Source organism: Hermetia illucens, chromosome 6 (assembly GCF_905115235.1).
Source record: "Hermetia illucens chromosome 6, iHerIll2.2.curated.20191125, whole genome shotgun sequence".
Lineage (NCBI taxonomy): Eukaryota > Metazoa > Arthropoda > Insecta > Diptera > Stratiomyidae > Hermetia > Hermetia illucens.
This window is the reverse complement of record NC_051854.1, coordinates 38,939,508-38,947,180: the sequence shown is the minus strand read 5'-3', so window position 1 is coordinate 38,947,180 and position 7,673 is coordinate 38,939,508. Positions and strand designations below refer to the sequence as shown.

At 44.4% G+C, this 7,673-nt stretch overlaps 1 non-coding gene across 1 annotated transcript; it reads right to left on the bottom strand.

The window, feature by feature from the left end:
* Positions 1–420: 420 nt before the first annotated feature.
* Positions 421–493, bottom strand: Trnaa-agc. The gene has a single exon. It is a non-coding gene; the product is annotated as a tRNA-Ala (tRNA).
* Positions 494–7,673: the final 7,180 nt, after the last annotated feature.

The window sequence follows — 7,673 nt, the reverse complement described above, 5'->3', positions numbered from 1 at the left end:
AGCGGGTGGTTGTAGTTCCCATAATATTGTCAGCTACAGGTATTGTACCTAAATCCCTGACGGCTTCCCTTGATGTCCTGGGACTTTCGCACAGTCTGGTTCAAACCATGCAGAAGTACACCATTCTGCATACGTGCTCGATGTTGCGGGGAGTATTCGACGGATTCTCCCACTGACCTACCACCGGCCACCACCACCAGCGCTCCTTTAGTTTTTAAGTAGGTAGGATCGTCCGAGCCTAAATGCTTGGGACTTAGTGGTAGTATTAGGTAAAATCCGGCATCTGCCGAGATTGTCATAACTCGGAAATAAAATTAAAATATAATAATATAAACTCTCTTTTGATATATTTGTAACGAAAATTTAGGACGTTGCGATGAATATTAACGGTAAATTTTCACCTATAAACAAAAATATTGTTGGAGATGCCGGGCATCGATCCCGGTACCTCTCACATGCTAAGCGAGCGCTCTACCATCTGAGCTACATCCCCTCATGTTTGTACGTTAATCAGTGATAAACCGCCAACACTAAATTATTTAATTCAAAAATACTTTATCGCAAAACATTTCACTTTAGCTTGTGTAGTTTTGTCACGAAAAAGCGTGACGCCCTTATTGCGAACTTTCTTATCGCACTTCCTCGAGACGAAATTAGTTGGTGGTGAGACAGTTCCATCGACTATTTGTTGACCACACTATGCACTTCGACGTAGTACTACACTATCTTATAAGCGGGTAACGAGTGTATACGTTCAGATACTATGAGTATCTTTTTTTCTCAGGCCAACTTTGTATCTGAGAGGTCGAACTATACTTAATTGCTATATTGCTGTTGCTGGTAGTATAGACTCTCTCGCCTGTGAAAGCGCTCTTCGTGCGATTGTTTCAAATGGCGCCAAGTATCTTTAGAATTACCCACGATGATGACTCGCACAATTAACAAATCTGAAAAACATCGAATTAACCTTGGACAACTATTTCGTCATCGAAAATACCGCGATGAGTCTGCTTGGGATCTTTCGGCAAGTAAACCACCGTCACATCTCATAAATACAAATATGTAGTATGCCATGTCGATTACAATATGTAAATTCGCAACAATCTCATTCATTCATTAACAAAATACGATTAAAGTGGGTTCTATTAGTTTTCTGACACCTAACAAGCTTGGGGTGACTGTTTAAGAGTTTGATGCTGCACTAGGGAATAGAAAGCGAAGAGCAGTTGTGACGGGATCCCCCTAATCGGGTGTATTTGAGGGAGGTCTCTGTCTAGTTCAGTTTAAACGATGACACCCAAAATTTAGTCAGGAAAAGCGAAACTTAAGATGACACATCCCAATTAGCATATCTAGTACATAAGATCTTGTGGCTCATTTCAGTCAGCAGGCGGAAACGAACGCCCGAGTGATAGAGAAACTGCGGTCTGAATGATGAAGTTGAAAACTGACGATATCCATCTTCAGTATATCTTCTAACATAGAAAATTAGGTGAACTTAATTCTCCATAACCAATTTCCTGAGGAAATAGCCTCTATCACGTAACCTTTAATCAATTTGTGATAATGAAGGTTAATTGAGGCACGTTAAATAAGACCATAGCTGATAGCGGCGCTAGTATAAGAATAGCGACTTTTTTCAGTTTTAAAGAGATATCCTCGCGGTGGCCGCTGGAAACCGTCTTCGGACGGGTCAAGAGTGTGTAGGGTCAGGCTGGGACTAGGCTCATCCAACTGATGAAGATCTGCTTGTCTCCTGGTTATGTGTTAGGGGCAAGTGGATTTGGCGGGGGATGAGCCGAAGTGACAGCCCGGGGATCGTTCTCCCTACACTCGAGAAAGTGCAGATAGGATCCCAAGCCGAGGTGGTAAAGCATACGCCGAGGGCTGCGTGGCCATTGGGGAGCTTGGTCTTTAGTATGCGAACTCTGAATACCTTGGGCACCTTCAGTTTCAAATAAGGCGCTTACCCTGGTGGCCGGGCTAGCCAAGCCGGACGTTCTTCCTGGACTACACGTGGGACAAAGATATGGACTCAAATAAAAAAAAAAATAACTAAATCGACCATAGAAGAAGAAGTGCTGATGCCAGGCGCACCAGGCGCTACTGGCATCCAGCCAGGAGACAGCAGCCCTCGAGAACACACTCGGTGCCAGCCGTAGCACCGCTATGCTGAAACCAACGGCAGAGACCTCCCGGAGTGGGGCGGCAGGCGGACTAGTGGTTTCCAGCCTGGAATCCACTGCCGTCAAGCTGGGTGTATCGAGTACCAGACATAGTATTGCTAACCCGAAACCCTCGAATTCGGGGCATCCCTCAAAAGTAAAGACCAACAAGAGCGTCGGTCACCGGAAACCGGCTAAGAAGCGAAGGTCCTCTAGTGTCCTGCTCAAGAGCCAATACCAGAAGGCCAGGCATATTTTCAGCAAGATTGCTAAGAATAAGGAGGCCAGAACTGTCGACGAGCGGGATGGAAAGACCTCTCTAAATATCACTGTTGAGGAATACAACGGTGAACGCCCGGCAGATGAGCAGAAGGCGGAGCCTAACGCTCTCAAACGCAATCGATCTCAAGACGAAGTCGAACAAGATCACAATTGGAGCAGATTGGGAGACTAAGCAACATCTGGAGGGAAGTACGTAGCAACAGGCAGCCGACGAACCACGAACTGCGAAACCCTTCAGCGACATGACCAGGAGCCACTTAAGTGTGGCGCTGACGAATGGTAATTCCGCTAGCGGTAAACTAGCGCCGGAGTTGTGAACCAGTATTGACGCCAGGTTGTCGGAGGTGGTAATTGAGCATCTCCTGACGCAAAAGGCAAACACACGGGATCCATTCCCTGCTTTGATTCCTCTCAGGTGGTCCGTGGGATCCACGTTATAGTTCGCGAGAACCAATTCTCCAGGGACCTTCTCGGTTCGTGTGTTGATAAGATCAATGACGCCTGGGAGGGCGTAGAGCTCAAAGTCATCCACTACGACGAGATTCCCAGGAGACCGAACGCTCGCCTCTGGTTGCTGAAGATCCACATGGATAAGGACAAGCTCGTCCAATCCCTGCGCCTTCAAAACCCCAGGACTCACATGGACGACTGGGTTGTTATCAAGTGAGGTAGAACCCCAGGCAAACAGCCAACCTTTTCTACTCTGTATAAACGGAGAAGGGAAAGGTCGACTATAAAGTGTAGTTTGGAGCCAGGAACGCAAAGGTAAACGTATTCCGTTCTGCAAAACCAGACGACGACCTGGATTCAATCGATGCCGCCAACGAGCCGTTGGAGGAGATGAGGATCAATGGTTCGACGGGGACTGATGAACCCTCACGTAAGCAGATCATGCTGGGGGTAACACAGATAAATCTGCAGCACTCAAAGGGCGCTTCGGCTAATCTGCTTGTCTTCCTCCTAGAGAAACCATAATGTCGTGCTTGTAATACTTTTTATGGTCATATTTTGTCGTCATTTTCGTAAAAGTTAATTGTCTGACCTATAATCTATAAATTGTAGATGCCACACGTGGCAGGCTGGTGTCATGCCTCCTGGAGCACTATGTCCGTACTGTAGTCCGAGGATTGAAAAGCAGGTACCAGGTGTACAAGCTTAAATCCGCTGTTTTATTGCTATCTTCACATTTTTTCCACCTCTCAGGTAATTTATGGATACCATGCCAATAAAATTGTTGATTTTTTGAAGCAAACCACGCCATTAAGCCATTTTCGAACGTTTACGTAAGAATCGGAGTGCTGCCCAGCGAGCGAGTGGCCCATCGATGAAAACAGATGATAATCGGAGGGGGCCAGGTTTGGTGAATGAGTGGGGTGGGATAGTATCTCCCAGTTGAGCGTTTCTAAGTAGTTTCGAATTTTTTTCGACATGTGCGACGGAGCATTATCATGGAGGACAATCAGTTTTTCATGTCTTTGTTGATATGCCGGCCGTTTTTCATTCAGAGCACGATACAATTTGATGAGCTCTTAGTGATAACGGTAGGGATTGACAGTTTCATCAGGTTTCAACAGTTCTTAAAGACAATACGCCGCTGATCTCACCAAACGCACAGCATCGTCTTCCGTCCGAAGCGATTTGGTCTTGTAGAAGATGTCGCTGGTTGGCCGACATCAACCCACGATTCTCAAAATAAATCTATTTTTTGTCGTCAGTCACAATCCGATGCAAAAGCATCTTTTTTTGTGTCTGGCAAGTAAGATTTCGCATGTGGTTTAACGTCGCTCCAACTGCCTATCGTTAAATTCATGCGGCATCCATTTTCCGATCTTTTGAACATTACCCATTGCACGTAGACCCATGGAAACGAGCATTTTCTGCATTTGAGTATCGTCCTCATCCAAAAGAGCCTCCAATTCGTGGTCCTTAACTTTCCCGGGTCGATTTTCACGTTCCTTGTCGGTCAGATCGAAATCGCCATCTTTGAACCGACGGAACCAGTCTCGGCACGTTGTTTCCGATAGAGCATTGTCGTCGTAGGTCTCCACAATCATTCGATGCAATTCAGCGGCTGAATTCTTCAAATTGAAGTAAAAAAGCAGAGCCTCCCGCAAATGCTTCTTTCAGGGAACAAAACTGGACATGATTATTGAAGAGAAAAAAGAATGTTTTTGCATGAAATTGCTGATGATATGCACTGACAATTGTTGACAAATGTCGAACTAAAAAAAAGGCGTGCTCATAGCAGCTTGATATGCTCACATACGCCATCTATGAGCAAACAGCGAATTTAAGCTTGTACACCTGGTAAACCGATACCGATGTACATATCCCTCTTGCGTTCTGCGTGGAAAGACCATTTCGATCGATAGAATCTTCTCTCGCAGCGGTGTACGTCAGCCAATGCGCTTGCTCTGCAGAATACTTGGAGCAAAATGAAACAAGTCGGAATACCGGAAGCTCGCGCTTCGGGTATAAAGGTTTTGTGTTCATCTTATGTGAGAAACTTCAACGCACATTTTTCTGTCCGTATATAGCTACAAGGCCAACATAATCCTTCATATTTTTCCAAACTACGAGACATACGTACATATTACAGCCATAGATATCACGCTCACCCTAAACAAACAAACTGCTTATTACCGTGCACATATATATGCACGTATATAAATTGATCGTACCCATATTTCCGATTTACTTCTTATATCTATTTGAATTAGGCACTACCCGCAAAGTTCATTAGCACGCATATATTATATACCTACATACACACATGTCTGGCTGACAAAAAACTATAAAACTAAAACAAAATAATTCTCTGGGACCCAATTCATAAGAACTCATTTCGTTGTGGTATTGTCGAATTGATATGTGATGATGCCGTCATGCAGGTTGTAGAATGCACGAAATTCACAAAAAATTGTAAAGTTTCACCCCCTATAACTTTGTCAATAATATGATAGTTGGATTTTCTTCAAACTTGACCAAACTGTGCATTATGTACTTCATTATACGCATGCCAAATTTTGTACTTCTGGGATGAACATAAGGGGGGTGCCGGGTAAATTTCTAAAATGTGGAAATATACTATTATTAACTTTATTTGTGCAGATATCGGAACCGGATATATTTTGAGGCCTAGATTCCGTAGAGATGCACCACTGTGATTTTTTTCAGATTTTTCGGTTGGATAGGTTCTGAGAACGAGACCTGTTACACTTTTTGTGGGTCATATTTTGAACCCTCACTCCCCTATGTTTCATCTAATATCAAATATTGAACCAGATTCGAAAAGTACTAATTGAGACCTTTCATTTGATACCCTACATGGCTACATTCTGTGAAAAAAAAATTCGCACCCTCCATTCACATGTATGGGGAGCCCCCCCTTAAACTTAACACAAGATGGCGCCACTTACTGCATGTAAAGGGAACACCAGATTACATACTCTCACCAATTTTCGTGACAATCGGTCTAGCCGTTTCCGAATAAATCGGCTGTGACAGAATGACAGACAGACAGACAGACAGACAGACAGACAGACAGACAGACAGACACCGTCTCGATTCTAATAAGGTTTTGTTTCACACAAAACCTTAAAAATCGTGTTCTTTATGCTTCATTGCTTGCTGCAAGACTAGACTACCACAAGCCCACACTGCAGCCTTTCCACTTATGTCTGCTTCCCAAACGCCTTGATGGAGGCTGTACTGTTCGTAGAGGATAGCAACATAGATTTTCCTTTCACATGCTTTCTGGGCTAGTAGGTTCTGGGCGGCTTGGCAGTGATTTAGATTCAGCTGGATGACTTTCATTGACGTAGGGTACTTAAAGCGATCGTGTAGGCTCCACTCCTGGTCCTACTCGTTATGAGACTGCAATCGCGATCTTTGATTTCCCTGCATAGAAGGCAATGAGCACTCCTAGTGTAGTTCTTCCCTAAATGATTTTTCCCTCCAAATCTTTCACACAGTTCAGATTTATCGGTGGTACTAGTGCAATCCGTCGTCATATGTCCGAATCCAAGGCATTGGAAACACCCAACCGATGCGAACTTTACCCACATATAGTGCTTTTATAGCTGAAGTCACAGACATAGTTAGGGTTGCTGTCTGCGTTCTACTGTTAGCTCTCCTCCTCTTGATGTCCGTTTCCTGTACGTCTTCCAGTTTCAACTGGTATTTGAACGTTGCACAAATTTCCTACATGTTAGTGACCTCGTCTCGGCTTTACACCCTTTTGTAACCATTGGCCGACTTACGCGGACGGTCGAGTGAAGTCTCGATGTTCCTTTGTAGGTCGTAATGATCCTTCTTGTTCGAAAGGTAATCCTCTTTTTTTTTATTCGCCTAATTCGCGCTACATTGTCGCTAAGCTCCTTCAGCGTAGGATCTACCTTAACCCTTCGTAAAAAATCGGCATAGGACAGACCCTTTTTTGCTGTTATTCCAGCGCTTCTTGGCAGTTTCGCTACGTAATCCCTGCTTCACTGCGCTCCTTCCTTATTTTAACCAGAGTCCAATTTTGGCGCGGATCCCTTTGACTGTTGGCGCCTTTACCCCAGCACTGGTCGATATTTTGGCGGAGGATCCTTTCTTTTTATTTTCCTTTTGTACCTGTTGGCGTGCGGTTGAGTCGTCAACGGGTTCCCTGACATGCTTTTGGGTTTCGTGACTTGGCTGTGTAACGATCCGAACCCAGATTTCGGCCAGGCCTTTTCTGTGGAGTAAGGTCGTTGGGGATGTTTGACTTCTTTTATCTGTCATCGTCTCCTTTGGCAGTGTTAGGAAACCATTGCCGAGTTCCTTACGGGCTATGTCATAAAAAGCTCGTATGGCCCGCACCTGATTGCGAATGCATGGTGCACATTATTCATTGGGCTGACGTATTCCATCAGTTGTATAATTAGCGAAATCAACCTGGTGAAATTATCCTTTTTGGTTGCATTCGCGCTGGTGTTGGATATATTATCGTATGTTGGCTGGGTTATTTCTTTTTTTCTGGTGTCGATTTCTTCTGTTTGTTCTTCTGCCACATTAGTTATGCAGGAAGTAGAGCTCATCCTGTGGTTTGATTCTCTACCGGTTCTTGGTGGTGATCTTATTATCATCGTGCTTATCATCGGGGTCTTCGTTATTAGCCATCGGCAATTTTGTCTGTCTGTCTATTCGTCTATCTGTCTATTCGTCTATCTGTCTTTCTGTCTGTCACAACATTTTTCTCGG